This window comes from Pseudopipra pipra, chromosome 14 (genome assembly GCF_036250125.1).
Source record: "Pseudopipra pipra isolate bDixPip1 chromosome 14, bDixPip1.hap1, whole genome shotgun sequence".
Lineage (NCBI taxonomy): Eukaryota > Metazoa > Chordata > Aves > Passeriformes > Pipridae > Pseudopipra > Pseudopipra pipra.
In genome coordinates, this window is record NC_087562.1 from 14,946,586 (window position 1) to 14,961,946 (window position 15,361).

Consider the following 15,361-nt stretch of genomic DNA (forward strand, 5'->3'; position numbering starts at 1 on the left):
AAATTGTAAGGTGAAATCTGATATTTTTAAAGAAAGGTATAGCTCATTCTTTTATGAGACTGCTAATAATGTTCAGCCTTGACAGGGTTAAAAGGCAACATCCATTTCCCCATTATCTTGTTTAAAAAGTGCCTTTTTTAAAGTCCATATGGCGACTTCCTTTCGACCTGCTTTCCCATCCTCGTCTCTTTGTCAGGGCTGTCACTTATAAAGAATCACTTGACTTACAATAACAAGTTCAAAAGAAGACAGAATATAATCAGTTGATCCACGAAGAATTGAAATAAAGAACACCCCCACTGCTCCAGTTATCATTCCCATAGAGATAGTGATATTATTGATGTGATTGCTATGCTAATTTCTATAGAAAAAACTTGTATTTTGGAATTTGTTCAAAGAGAATTTCAGACACATCAAATTGGAAAATGCAGAGTGAATTCCTAAACTTTTTCGTATAGGCATGGGAATCTTTTTTCTTTCTTTCTCTCTCTCTCTCTTTTTTTTTTTTTTAAACATTGAATAGCTCTGAACAACTATTTATAAACTTCACTTCAAATATCAATTCCAAAAATGTCGCTAATTTTTCAGTTATTATGAAAGTTAACTCACTGTAGTTCCAGAAAAAAAAAAAAAGTCCTATTGTATCTTTAGGGTTATTAATATAACCCCCATAACCTGCAGAAGTGGGATTGGACCACAGACTCCAGAAACAGAGGCTAGGGATTATAAAAGATGGGCACATTAAAGTCCAGTGTTTAGGAAGAGCTAATTAATCTATACTCCTTCCTCTGCAATTCCATAGTCCCTCTGGGAATTGCCACAAACATAAACTTTTTTTTTTTTCTCTCATGGACTCCTATTTTAACTAGAAGGTTTCAGCTTGTGATGTTATGCTTTTTATGTAGTAAACTGATTTAAAATGTATGCCAGTCATCTTCAGGGAACTCATTTCAGTCAAGATGAAACTAGTCTTACCTGAATCAATGTTTTAAGTGTCCCTGTGGCTCGGCATTTTGAATAATCAATCTGTCTCCATCGCTTCTTAATCATGCGCATCACAGTCTTTTTTATTTGTCAACCCTTTCGGATCCTGGCTTTTTGTTATTAACATGCCCCTAATGTCACATGCAAGCCTTTTCTTTAAAACAAGCTGCTCATTGGTGTATTTTGATACTTTTTATTATTACTAAATCTTTTTTCCCATAATTACACCACAATCATTATATAATCCCATAACAAAGAGTCTATTGAGGCACCATGCTTTTGTCAACTATGGGACACAGAATCCATAATTGCATTATTCAGCTTCCCCCCCCCCCTTCTGCTTTGTAGAAACACAACCTATTTCACCAGTCACATTTGCACCTTGTTTGCTTGGTTATATATTATTTACTAAATCGTTGCCCTGCGGATAAACCGTGTAAAGTTGCTTTAAAAAAGTTATTTGTTTGATAATTAAGTCCTGAAAACCCATCGTTTAATGATTATTCCGAACCCATAAGGCAGAGAACCTCCATGACGTTTTTCTCTAAGTTTAATTACCGTATGCTAATTTCCTTGCCTACTACGTGATTAATTAAAATCATATTTTCATAATCATTTGGCACTAGTATTGTTTTAGAATTATCATGATCCCCTAAATAGTGTATGTAAATAAAGTCGGCTCTAATGGAAAGAATCAAAATGCAACGCTGAGGACCTTTATGTGTTTGTATGCATGCGATTGGCAACATAACTGGCTTATTTACATTAAATACGCCACAAGGTTACAGTGCAGATCAACGTCACTTTATCGCTGATTACTTCTCTTAAACGCCGGAGCGGTGACTGATGCTCCGGTCCCCCTGTCCGCCAAGGTTTCCCCGGGAGTTTTTTTTTTGGTTTTTTTTTTTTTTTTTTTTTTTTAGGAGAAACAGACTTTGCATAGTTTCGGGAGCAGGTAAGAAGGGCGCTTTGTGGAGCCCGGCGCTGCCCCCGGGGGCTCGGCGGGGTTTGCGGGGCGCGGGCAGGGGCGGCGGGGCGCGGGAGCGGGGGCTGCGCGGGGCGCGGGGGCTGCGCGGGGCGCGGGCAGCGGCGCTGGCCGGGGGGCTGCGGAGCGGCGCGGGCTCCTCGGGGTGTTTACACGCGCTCAAGGTCACGACCAAGCTGCGCCGTGTTAAATGGTTTCTTAGTTGCTAGACAGGGAGAAAAAATGGACGATCACAGACCATTCTTTGTAGATTATTATATCAAGGGTTCAGCTTTTGGCTCATCAAAGCTAAATGCCGCAAGACCTATCTAGTTGCTGTGAATTATGCCAAGACGACAATGGAGTGCTTTTTTAATGGTACAATGCATTTCACCTACCAGATAGGGGGAGTCCACGCTGAGAGATGGGGATGTCTTGTGATGTTGGGTGATCAGTATCAATGAAGGGGGTTATTCTGAAAAGAGACAGATTAAAATAAAGCGCTCTTTGCTCGGGATGTGCTGGAAGCAGTTGGGAGGGCTACCCGGAGCGGGCGGCCGCGGCAGCCCCGCGCCGCACTTTTCCCCCTCCGCACAAGAAAATGATCAAGTCAATCATGTGGACATGCTTCATTATTCATTGAACACAATCTTTTACAACGCTCCGTTTACGTGCGGGAGTTTCTTCTACGCTTTGCTTTAAATTTTAAGGTAAGAAAGACAAAGGTAAAAAGGGGGTTTTTGAGGATCCGGGAGGCTCCCGTGAGCCATCAAAGAGGCTCCAAAGTCAGTCCGGAGTATGTTTTTGTTTTTTATTTCTTTTTAATCATCGCAATGGGGCCTGCGTTTTCCACCGTGATTAAAAAAATACAGTATAATTAAATATCCATAGCAGTGACGTTTGCAAGCAGGGCTGTCAGGGGAAAAGCAGAAAATAATGAAAGGAGCGGAGAAGCCATTGAATGGCGCTATAGAACTTAGCCTGAAGAAAACCCTACGTTTTTCCTCTTTCTCTCTCGTTTCTTTTAAAACCGTTACTTTACAAAAAAGGAGCGGGCGGGCGAAGCGAGGCGAGGGGAGGCGAGTGCCGGCGGCGGCCGCGGCGCTGCCCGGGGGCTGCCCGCCGCCGGCCCCAGCCCGCACCGACCCTGCCCTTAACTTGCCCAGAAACTTTTTGTTTTAAAGGGTTGCTGCGGAGCAAACTTTGCTGAAGTGACTTTAAACGCGTCCCCCCCCACCCCTTCCTCCTTCCCTCCCCCGTTAGGATCCCGGCTAATCGTAGTGTAATTTGTAAACTCCCCCCCTCTTTTTCTTTTTTTTTTTTTAATCAAAGTTAGCTGATGCATACCATGTGTCAAACTTGTGAGATTCAAGTGCCTAAGAGACCTGCCATTTTGTGCTCTAATCGACCTCTTATGAATAGGAGCCGTGCATAATGCTGCGAGGAGCGTTGTGACATTCAAGTAGGCACTAAATGTCAGGCCAGGTCTCAGCCCTTTCGGGGGGGAGCGGAGAGCGCCCGGCGGCGCCGCGGGGAGCGAGGAGGCACCTGCCAGCCCGCCGCCGGGGCTTTTGTCAGCGCCCGGAGAAAGTAACAGGTTAAGGAGGAAACTTAAATGGCAATCCCCGGCGGGCAGGGGGGGGAGCATCACCTTCCCGGCGGCGCGCCGTGCGCGGAGGGCCGCGGGGGCGCCGCTGCCTGCGCGGGGCAGTGGCCCCGCTCCCCGGCGCGGGGGCTGCGGGAGGCGGGGGGGGCACCGGGCCGGCGGCGGGATTAGCGGGCGGGGTGGAAGGGGGAGGAAGGAGAGATTCTTTGATGCTGTGTAGGAAAGAATCCAGATTTTAATGCGCCCATCTGTTGCAGTTTTGCAAATAATTAATATATATGTGTGTGTGTGTGAGAGACAGAGAGAGAGGGGCTGGGGGGGGGGGGGAGCGCTGCCGCCTGTGTGTGAACTTCAACGCGAAAATAAAAAGGTCGCGAAGATTTACGCTGTTTATCGGAGGGGTCCGCGGCTCCCGCGGGGCGGCTCGCACGGGGCTCCATCCGAAAAGTTAGTTGCCGGCGTGCCCCGGCGCGGCGGCGGGGCCGGGGGCGCGGTGCGGGCGCGGGTGCGGGTTGCCCGGGGCGGGCGCGGCGGGCAGGGAGGGCTCCGGCCGCCGCCTGCCTGCGCGGCGGGCATTGTTTCGGGGTGCGTGCGGCGGATGTGGCCGCGGCTGATACAGTGTCGAGGCGGGGACGTGATTTGTCAGATGGCTCCGTTCGCACTTGAGCCGGCGGTGCGGGGCTGGGCGGTGCGGGGCTGTGCGGTGCGGGGCTGTGCGGTGCGGGGCTGTGCGGTGCGGGGCTGTGCGGTGCGGGGCTGTGCGGTGCGGGGCGCGGGGCAGGGGCGGGCGCGGCTGCCCGGCCGCCCGCGGCGGGAGCGCTCTGCGGGGCTGTGCATTCCCCCGCCGCCCCCCGCCCCCCCGTGCAGTTTAAAATAAATCCAACAGGGGCCGTGTTTGCTGAGCTGATGTGCCCGGCTGATACAGATAGCGGCGGCGAGCCGCCCCGCTTCTGTGGAAAAAGACTATTTTAAGTGTCATAATTAAGTTTAGAAGCCTTGTTTGGGCTCATTCACTGCTCGAAATAAAAAGGACTGGCTGCTTTTAGACCCTTTCTGAAGGGGTTGGCTAAGCGCCTCTGCACGTTCGCTTGGAGAAGAATGTTTTCTTTTCTAGTTTAATATTAGAAACTATATTTTTACTTGTTTAAACCGGATTTGATTATTCCTGTGGAGATTTTTTTCTCTCCCCCCCCTTCCTATCGCTCAAATCTTTGTTCATTGTTCATTGACTGTGGAAGGCTGCTTAAATGTACGGGGAGAGGGGGGAGGCCCCCTCGCTGGTTTGATGTTGAAATAGTAAACCTGAATGAGGAGGGTGGCTGGAAAAGTGGACATTGCAGCTTTAATTAACTTCAAGATGCTTCAGCGAGGACCAGAGCGTAGTAGTGACGTTGCCTCATAAATCTGTCCAGTACAGTGCGTTGCATTGAACTATTACAGTATCACCATCATATTGAATATTCACTACCTATCCGGGAGCAGATTTGCATAATTGGATCTTTTTTAAATGAAACTTGTTTGCAAAAAACCAAACAAAACCAAAAAAACAAAAGCCCAAGTGAAAACCGCGGCGATCTGCATGATTATAAAGGGTTCAAACATATCCGAAAAGTAAGTGACCTGCATAAGTACATCAATAGGTTAAGTGCAAATAAGATGAGAAGTGCTTCTGAAAGCTGTACATTCCCTATGTGGTCTCTTGGGTTATTTCTCAATAGCGGGGTTTTTTTGTAGCCTCAGGGATTTTAGGTTTTCTGTCTGCTTTCATAACTTTTTCCCTCACAGTTGTTATACAAGGTGAGGCTTTTGTACTGTGCCTATATACCTGTAGTGATATTTTTAAAGAAAATAGATTAGCAGTTTGTAATTCGTGCTGTTTGACTTGTATAATTATGGCTACTGTGGAAGGGAAATGTGTATTGCTGTTATATTTCTGGTCATCAAATAGATCATCACTAAATACTTCAGAATATTCAAAGATTGTTTGTGTATGTGTTTGTGTACGCTTAAAAATCGACTTAGTTAACTGAACTGTTACTTCTTAAATCAGAGAGGCAACTAGTTTTTTAATGTGTGTGTATTTCCCCCCCCCCCCCCATTTGATGGAGAATGAAGATTACTGAAGTAATTAAAAATACCAGAAATTTTAAGAGTGAATTTGCAGCTTCTATGTCAAACCCAACTCCTCCTAACCGAGTGTCTGGGTTACAGTATCACAGTTTTGGATCGGGCAGGTTTAGGAGTATTTTGTAAAATCAGATGCTGGTGTTTCGGATGCTGCGAGGACGAAGTTGTGGAGTGAAGGCAGCTGAAAGCTGGAAGTTGCCTCCTGGGGAAGGGGAGCAGCGGTCGGTGGGGCGAGCCGAGCAGAAGTGCAAAGTGTGCGTGCAGCCCAAGCCTTGCCCCGGCTCTCCCCCCTCGCTGAAGGCTGCTTTAGTTATGATGTCATTCTGATAGTGGAGAGCAAATGTCTCCTGATTCTACCATTAAACGCCTGGCTGATTTGCCTGATAATGATAGCATTGACGTCCTGCTCCTTGACAAATGCAAGCCCTATGAGCCCTATGAATTAACTTTTTTCCCATAGCTGAGAGCCAGCTAGCTTTACGACTCATGAATGTAGCAGCACTTCTTTGACAGATTACTTTGAACCTCCTCATTTCTGCAACAAAACCCCTTCTCTAAACACCACTTCTGCTGGGCTCCTAGCAGACCCCTGGACAGTTTGGGCCTGATTTGCAGAGCTGCTGAGCATTCATCACTTCCACTGACTTCAGATGGAGTTGTGGGTGCTCAGCAGCTTTGAAAATCAGGCCCTGTGTTCAGTCAACAGATGATGCATTTTTTTGGCTTGTTTGTTTTTGGTTTTGTTTTGATTTTTTTGTTACTGTTTTTTAAGTTAGACAGCTAAAGAGGGCTCTATGATTTCTAGTCATTATAAAAATATTTGTAAATAGCTTGAGTTGTTTGTCCTAGTCTGTTCTGTTTTGCCCTTTCTGCTATCCTTTTTAAAATTTTATTTTCAATTAATCTTCTAGTGGATGTGCTGTTAATCTTCGGAATAAAAGAATCATAAATGAGTTGTTTAAAGTTTTCAGAATGTTGTAGAAGAAAAATGTTTCCAGTTTGGTACCAAGTGCTTAGAGAATCGATTGCTGTTTCAGAACATGCACTAGAAGAGAGTCTCGGTGCAGTTGCTAAACCCTGCGATTGGGTGCACTTTCTCATGTCTGCTCTGTCTTCAGATTTTGCTCGTGACTTTGAATTTCTATTCCTCCAGGTAAACGAGATTTAATATGATGGGTTTTTTTAAAGTGCCAGTGACTTAAACTTTGTTTTCATTTGCTGTTACAATGATGACAATTAACAACTGCAGATGTAAGAAAGGTCAGCCTCTCTGTTACATGTACAGGGAATGAACCTAAAACATTTGCAGGCTAAAGCTGTGTTTTGCAAATGAGTTCCTGAAGATACAAGTTGCTATGATGGAAACGCTGTATTAAAACACTTTTAATAAATTGACTATGACTTTATCAATTGTAAGGAAGAAAAAGGATTTGTTCTACGGGCTTTCTGACTTCTGAACATATTTGAGCTCTAGTACTCAGCAAGTTGTCTGGCACTGTCTTTGCTGTAGACTTTTATATAATGAGGAGGCTGATTGTCATATTTTTGTCCATGCCAGAGGCCAATAACCCAACCTATTCATTATCAGAAGAGAGTAGCCCGTAGGTTGCAACATCAGTACCACTGTTTTACTTGCAGCAGTGAAGACAGTGCTGAGATCAGAAATTGTGATCTTCAGTACAGAAAGCTGACACATTAGGTTGTTTGCCCACCATGGAGCCTTTAGGTGACCAAGGAGATTTGCATTCGAACACGTGTAGAAAATCCACTAGTCCATTAAAATGGGATGTGCTTATTCCTTGGGAAACACAAGTTTCATCAAGTGTAGGAAAATCAGTAGAAGCAATTTTTCCAAATGTTGATTTTTGCTTAAAGTTGACTTTGAATTGCACAGGTGTTTTTAGAGTGCCTTGACTTAAAAAAAAAAAAAAAAGAAAAACATGGATTTATATAAACTTTATAAAAATGGAAACTAAAGCCATAAATAGATTTATTTTTCAAGTTTGAACGTGCACAACTAAAGCTTTTTTAAAGTCATCTGATTTAGTGTGTTTTAATAGGATTCGTAAGTAAATTTATATTTTAATCTCTGAATTTCTCTAAGATATCTGAATGGATGTATATCAGCTCTTTAAAATGCTAAAAAGTATAATCTTGAAAAACTATTTTTCTGTCCTCTCATTCACACCTTGCATTTCCAGAGGTGCAAGCAATTTGGATTCAGGGAAGGAGAGCACAGATGAAAAAATAGAAGACATATTCTTTCTTTTATAGAAACATGCATAAAGTTATTCTGGCAACTGTGGATGGAAATCCAAATTTCTCTAGTGAAGACACTCCGGGCACAGATGTTCACAAAAGAGGAGAAAAGGATGAGCTACTGAAAGAAAATATGTAAAAGTAAAATAATTCTGATGCGTAACTGGATGATCTCAGGGTTATTGTACGGATGTGCCGTTCCAGCTTCCAGTTGTGTGGCTGAATATGGAGTATGAACTTCCTCTGACCAAGTCACTTGGTCAGAATCTGACCTTGGCTAGAAACAAGTGAAAATTGTAATGATCCGATGGGTGTTTGTTGCTTAATGTGAAATAACCGAGTAGTGTCTGTCTGAATCTGAGTGGATCACAATAACTGCTGTGACATTTTCACTCGTATTGGCAGGTTAAGTAATGAAGCCAAGCACTGAGAGATTTGAAGCATCTTTTCAGGGGCAGCAGAGATCCAGATCAGGAAAGAGGCAGGGGAATAGGATAGTGAGGGAGGATTTGGGTTGCCTCTGCCCAACTGCACCAATGCTGTGATTAAATATGCTCCCAGACGTAGGATTCTTCCAGTATTCTGAATTTGGCACCTTTCCCTTACATTTAAATTTGCTCTGATTTTCAGGTGCATCTTACTGGATAACCAGATGCATCAAAAAGGCAAAAGAATTGTAGAGGAGTAATTATAACGAGCATGATTGTCTGTGTTTTTTAAAAATTGTAAGATGGGGCCTTGAAAGTATTTTGAAGTCACTGTTTTCTACAGGTCTTAATCTAAATACTCCATGTGAGATTGTTTTCTAAAGAGATGGGTTCCTTGGGTCAAGTTGAACTATATTAAAGACAAACAATTTTGTTATAATCTAACTGTCTTTTAAACACAGATGAAGAAAACAGAACTAAAATAGCCACAACTGCCTCAATATCTGATCTTTCCTCCATTGTGCTTTGCAGTGTTTGAGACTTGTATAACCAGAATCAAAGTTAGGTAATTCCTTACAAGTGTTTGTCATGTTATGGAAAAAGCAGCACTGCCGATCCTGGTGGGACATGAACAGACAGATCTGCAGGTAGCAGTGCCTGATAATAATGGTGATGACTTCACTCCTATAGTGTGGGACAAGCAAGAGAGCCCTTCTTCAAACCAGCAGCTGGTTTTTGATGCATTAGTGTTAAACTGTCCAGCTGTAGCATCTTGGACTTCCAGAGGGAGTAAGTGCTTGCCAGGAGGGTGGGAGCTGGTGAAGATCAGGCAGGGGTAGCACAGTGCCAGGGAAAGGCTGCTTGGGGAAATCTGACTGTGTCTCAGTTTTGTGAACAAGAGAAGCAAGAGAGGGGGAAAAAAAGGAAGAGTATGAGCTGACTTTCACCCCCATGACCTGTGTGGGGACGCAGGGGAGGTTGGCTGCAGGGGCTGCCTGTGGCCCGAACTCTCCCTTGGGGCAGTCCGGGATGTTCTGGGAGCCTTCCCTGCCTTAAATGGGTCAGGGTATCATGGTGCAAAGGGGCAGTCTTGATTCTTCCTTTTATAATAAGCCTGTTTCAGCCTTTATGTAAATTTCATTATAGTTTTTTTTACGTTGCATTTTTTTTTTCCTATGTGATAAGCACTGTTAGAAACTTTGCCTCCTTTTTTATGCCTTTGGGATATTCTGCCACAGTCACTGTGGTTCTTTGTGATGAGATGCCCTGTTGAGCTCATCAATGCTACAAAGGGGTTGCTGTCAAGTACCACAGTCTACTCGGTCACAACAGGGCTATGTGCAGTGCTTCCTTCGTAGTCCTGGCCCCTGCTGATCTGGGAATTAGCCCTGGTAACCTGTGTGGTAGCACTGTGGTGGCTGCCAGCCTGGCCTTACATTTATTTTTCTAAATGATAGCATACGGTATTAATGTTGTTTTATTTCACTCTCCTAAGTTGGTCTCCATAGATTTGTGCAGACCTTGTCACCATCAGTCTTGTCACTGGAATACCAGTGGTAGATACAGATAGATGTAGATAGGTCTCTTTAACCTAAAATTCAGAAGAAAAATGGGTAAATAGGAAAATCAGGCAGAATAAGTTAATGCAAAAGACATATGGTATAAATTATCAGCAAGGAAAGGATAAATGAGTTCAAGGGAAGCCTGGGTTTGTTTCTTCAGAAAGAGCATGTGAGAGCTAGGGTGAAGAAAGCAAGGAGGTGTAAAGTCAGGTTTCTATTAAGGAAGGCTAACATGGTGGGCTGGATGTTTATTTCCTAGCATTTCTTCTGATAGCTCTGTATGGACGGGTTACATTTTAGTTTCATATATGTTTCCTAACACTGACTCTCTGGATGTGCATGTGTGTTTCTTCAGTGGTCCACAGAAATAATAAAACATAGGGCAGTGCAACATTTTGGTTTTGATAACAGTTTTACTCAAGGGAGTGATGTGACAGTGAAGTGTTGATCGAGTGAATTAGGGAAAAATCTTGCCTTCTCTGGCATTAGTTTATAACTGACAGGAGAAGTAGAAACTGCCTTCTACTCGAGTGGCCAAGTACTACTCAGTGCTGGAACAGTTTTGAAAAAAAAACCATATGCAGACATACATTTTTTTTTCTTTTATTTCTCAAGGGCTTGCATGAATGTTAGAGGTTCCAGTCCATACGAAGAATTCTGAGTTTTCTGAATGTTGAGGGTTGACTCGAGGTTGGAAACCAGCACTAGTTTTGAAACCGGTGCTCCAAGTAGCTTTTACCTTTGTTTTGTTGGAATATATGCCACATTTTTGTGGAAAATTATGAATCTCTCTTCTCAGAGGAAAGTGCAGAAAGTTTAGCAAATTTTTTTTTATTTTGATGAGATTTCTAGGATCTAGTTCTGCTTCTCTTATTTGGGTAGGACTGAGCCAGTAGATAAAACTTCTTTACCTGATGAATCTCATGTGATTCCTAGTTCCACTGTACGTATAGTGTGCAACTCCACTGTTTCCTGATTAAACTTTGCCTCATTTCATTATTTCAAGTACAAAAAGGAATCCAACCGTTTGAGTTAAAAGAAATGTAAAGATTATAGGCTACCTAAAACAGAAACATGCAATAAAATGACTATTTATTACCTTTTTAAGGTAACTGTTCTTCATTGATTCATTGAGATTTTGCCATATGAGTGTAACTCCTCTAGGGTTAATAAAATAACTAGTAGAAGTTAACCCTCTATCCATATTAGTACCATAATACAAACCAAAAAAACCCTCTCCTGTTTTAAGTACTCCCTTCTTTGAGTTTTACTGTAAAATTTCTCTTAAAATAGCTCAGATATTTTAAAATACTCTTCACTGTTTTAAAGATCAAATGTTCAAGCATTTTTTTTTTAAACTTGAACACACAAAGCTATATGCATGTGTCTGCAATAAATAGGCATGCTATGAGATAAATGAGCAATAGGAAATCCACAACCACTTCTGGATTAGAATTTCAATCTTTTGCCTGTTTGGTAGTATCTTTGGCATGCTAAAGGCTTTCCAAATATAGAAGTATAGTTTCTGGCCAGAACTAGCTGCCATTTTCTTATTGCAGTTGAAAAATGCCAGTTCATTAGTTTGCATCAACATGCTGCATCTTTGAAGGATTTCTCAGGTCCACAATTGAATTTCTGCTCAAAATGAAAGAGTTGCATCTCTGCACTTCATTATGGACTGGTGATTATGGAATGCACCTGGGTCACTGGAGAGCTGAATTCAGATCGTTCCTCTCTATCTGATTTGAATCAGCTTCTTCAAATCAAGTTTCTCACATCCCAGGTGAGTGCTCTAAAAACACACTTTGGCTCTTCTTTTCAAGTTCCTGCTTCAGGTTTTTCCAATTTAAATAATCAGTTAATTATTCAGTGGGTCAGAAGAGAGCTGACTCTTGGCTTGGGCACTCCAGTGTGATGTGAGAGACTGGGTCTAACTGGTTTCTGTTGCAGAGTCTCGCAGCCTGCATTCCTGGTAAGAACATTCATGTTCTTTGTGCTGTCTTGTTGGCTCTTCCTTTTGAAAAGTTGCGGGAGGTATCAGGTTAGTCCCAGAGGGGAATAAAAGGAAATTCTAAAATCTTCAAAGTATTTGTGATATGGAAAAACTGTTTCTTACTCAGCTCTGTACCTTTCTCAAAAACTTCACAATCCAGCTATTATAAAAGTCAGTTGATGATGAGGTGCATCTTTATAATTCAAACAATTTTCATCTCAAAATGGAGTTTTGTTGCCATTATTTTGTTCAGTGGATTTAATGTTTGTACAGAACCAAATAACTGATTCTTAATCCCCCCTGTGCATCAAGTGTGTAGCTGTAGGAGACGTAATGGGTGCAGTGTTACCCCTTTCTGCTGTTAGTGCCATGGACCTGTGCACAGGTAGAACTTGCTGTGGATGGCACCCTGTCTGCAGTAATGGGAGGTGGAAAGAAAGGCCACGCAAATGCCTGAGGTTTGCAAGGGATACTGTGCTGTTAGTGTTCCTTCTCTCAGGAAGAACCTCATGGGTGATGTAGAAGACCTGTGAAACTGGTGGGTTTCTTTGTCAGGATCTCTTAAAAAGGAGAGAAACATCTTAATCTGTAGAAGGGAATCCGCAGAGGGAGGAAGCCCCTATTTCCTTAGAGATAGAAATATGCATTTTGATAGCTTCTGTTTCCTCTGTCTTTCATTCTTAACTTCTCTGGCAGCACAACTCTGGCAGAACCCATGCTGTATTGGTTGGTTCCCCTTCTGGCTGCTCTGCAACAGTGATGGATGGGAGCCAAGGGAATAAATATAGCTCTGAGTTCCAGTAGTAACCCCCTGCCAGACTTCTACACAGAAACCTGGGAGGTCACAAAGGGAGAGGGAATGGGTGATACAGAGTTTGAGCAGGCTCGGATGTGACTCCTCCAGCAGAGAGAGTGTTTCTCTGGTCCCCAAGGAAGGGGAAAGGTGCTGCAGAAACCCACTCGTGCCTTTGTTTCTGTGCAGAACTGAAGGGATCTGTAGATCTATTTCAAAAGCATTACCATTGGCTGTGCAGTTTCCATGTGAGTTTATTAAATGTGAGCATTTTTTATATATAAAAATAACTTCACCCTTTTGTTATTTCCTTTTACGTATTTCACTCCGGTTGGAAAAATGAAATCAATCTCGTCAGCTTCTCATCAGTTTCTCTTTGGCTGTCATGCAGTTGCACAACGCTGCAGTGCTTGGCTGGCAAAAATGTTTACAACGAAAAATTGTTTTCAATGGGATTAAAAAAAGAATCACGGAAACACTTTTATTGGTCTTCAATTTTTGTGCAACTTTGATTTTTACAAGACCTAAACTACATCGGTGGTGCTGCTGCAATTGGATCTTAAAATTATACTGTGTTTTTATCTATACTTGCAAGGTATACACAAGATATTGCTACTACCCTGTTACATAGTACAAAAAATTCTAGCCTAAATATTCCTTAGCAGCTGCTTCAAAGTCTGTGGAAATCATGAGCACCCTACAGTTGACTCTCAAAGGTTTGAGGTCAGACTTTTAACCTGTGTGTAAATACCTGCTGTAAGTTGGGTTTAACAATCTTAATTATTTAGAACTGCTTTGAGTTGATCTCTGATCTAGTAATACTGTGAGATTCCTACAGCTGAGGTGAATCTGGGGATATGCCTGCAACCCTTCAATACTGCTGTTGGTGCCTATAGAGACCTTACATGTGAAGAATGTAAAAAATAAGATCCTTGGTAGTTTAACTGTAATAAAATCCTAGGAGTAAAATATTGGCTGACAGTTACCCTTTGCATCAAAACTCTTAAATTCTTTTAAAAAAGGCGCTTGTGATAAGTGTAGAGTTAGTTTGGATTTTAATTTATTTTGCTTTACAGTTTAAGTGGCAAAAGGCTCTTCTGGGGATGGCCTAAATTTGTGGCTATTGACAACTGCTTTATAAATGTATGGGCTCGGGCAGTCTGAGGAGGCATTGCAGCTCTCCAGGGCTTCTGCCACTAATAACAGAGGGATGTTGGACAAGCACCCTGAGCTTACTTCCCTCTCTTTCTTACACTGCCTGACTTTCTACCTTCATCCAGTGTCCCTCAGTAGCCCCCATGAACCCATCATATAAATGAGAAACGGGGACCCTTGGGTGGGACCCTCTGAAGAGTTGAAAGCCTTTTTCTTAGAGAAATTTTCATAGGGCCCCAGCTTACAGATACTCTTCCAGTGTTTTTAAGATCAACATTCACCACGAAATTCACTAATTGAAGACCTTAATGAATGTTGTAGTGACCAGGTCTGTTGTTGTCACTGATTCAGTATCTTGTTTTCAGGTGTGAGCTGGCTGAGTCAAATTCAGTTTGCTTCCAGCTGAAATCACTGTCACACAAGCAAAAAACCAAACCAGAACAACAACAAAAAAATCACCACAACCCCCCCTGCTTTATAAATATGATATTCCAGCCTCTTTCAAACACCAACTGTTGATTGGCTACTTCACACGTCATGATACTAAATCACTGACTTCAGACTGTTAACCTTTTGCTTACTGAGTACAACTTCTGCAGTGAAGTCACATCCATGATTGTTAGTCATAACTTGCATTTGATGAGATAACTTCTATTGGGGAAAGAAATAAATTATCATGCAGGCTTTTTTTTTCTGTGACATTGGGAAAGGTATTGAAATTTCTGATTTACATTTTTAATAAAACCAGCTGGATTTGAAAATGGTTTACACATTTATATTCTGTAATGTACCACAGTTTTCATTCTGTGCTCTGTAGTTGGTATGAAGATCTAAAGTAGATTTGATGCCTCTGTAAAAACAGTCTAGCGAGTCCATGTTCTTCAACTGGATGACACTTGTTCATGTACCTTTTTCAGAAGATATTGATGTTTTTAAACAGATGAGGACTGTTTTTCTGGGTGTTCTTTGCTTTGACAAGGTTTTCTGTTGGGAGATTAGGCTTTTGAAGATATGTTTCATATATTTGAGTAGAATAAAATACTACCTATGACAGCAAAAGGCCCTCTTTTCTATTTTTTTTTTTGTTTTTGTTTTTTTGGCTTCTCCTTTACGAATAAGTCCTCAGTTTTTATTGTTGCTTGCTGTTACGACACGTCATATATCTTTTGCTAATTGTATTTTTTTCCTTGATTTTAATTATTATGGAGCAAATGTTTTGCTGTTTAAAAAGTATTAGGATACAGTTTTCTCATTACTGATTTATTAAATACCCTTGAATACCCCATTTTCTTTTTCTAACATGGCAATGATCGATTCACCTTTCTCTCTGATGCTGATGGAGAACACAATAGAGCAAACCAAAGATAAGTTAAGGAGAAGTACTACTTTTAGTATGTTTCCAGCTACATAAATGTGTAGCAGAGCAGGATCTCTTGGATCAGGGTCTCTCTGTGGGTTTACCACAGTGCCAGGAAACAGTGTCAGGAGAA

The 15,361-nt window shown here is 42.2% G+C and overlaps 1 protein-coding gene across 10 annotated transcripts in view; it reads left to right on the forward strand.

Annotated features, from left to right (window-relative positions):
• Positions 1 to 2,197: 2,197 nt before the first annotated feature.
• ZNF536 (zinc finger protein 536) overlaps positions 2,198 to 15,361 on the forward strand; it is a 347,275-nt gene continuing 334,111 nt past the window's right edge. For 3 of the 10 annotated variants that reach the window (XM_064671229.1, XM_064671232.1, XM_064671233.1), the window contains exon 1: positions 2,200 to 2,658. The gene's annotated coding sequence lies outside the window, so the exon portion shown is untranslated. Of the gene's footprint in view, positions 2,659 to 3,395; positions 3,546 to 5,057; positions 5,166 to 15,361 lie in introns of those variants that run through there. The other 7 variants (XM_064671222.1, XM_064671226.1, XM_064671223.1 and 4 more) reach the window with 5 other exon arrangements.